The following is a 387-nucleotide window of genomic DNA, read 5'->3' on the forward strand; positions in this document are numbered from 1 at the left end:
CAGAGGCTCTGCAGAGGTTAGACAAAGCAGAGAAAACATGTGCTTTACATTTTACTGTGATTTATTGAGATATTTGTTGCCTGATGTTCAGCAGGAATGGAGAAATAGAATCAAAGGGAGATGTTTTTGCTGTTTTTGTAATGATGTAAGTAAATCTTCAATATTATTTATTTGCTTGGTTATATTAGGAGTGTTTCTGAGTGAGGGGGGAGGAGTCATCATCCAGGTAAAGTGACGTAGATCCGTGGACACACTTGTCTCCCCTTTAAAGGAGACGATCCAAGTCATCCTTAAATGTTAGTGCTTTCAAATACACAAACATTTTTAAAGGACAAAAATGAACATCCAACTTTGACTGTAATACAAAATAAATCTTTGCATGTGTGT

The sequence above is a fragment of the Simochromis diagramma genome, unplaced genomic scaffold (genome assembly GCF_900408965.1).
Source record: "Simochromis diagramma unplaced genomic scaffold, fSimDia1.1 OVJJ01000517.1, whole genome shotgun sequence".
Lineage (NCBI taxonomy): Eukaryota > Metazoa > Chordata > Actinopteri > Cichliformes > Cichlidae > Simochromis > Simochromis diagramma.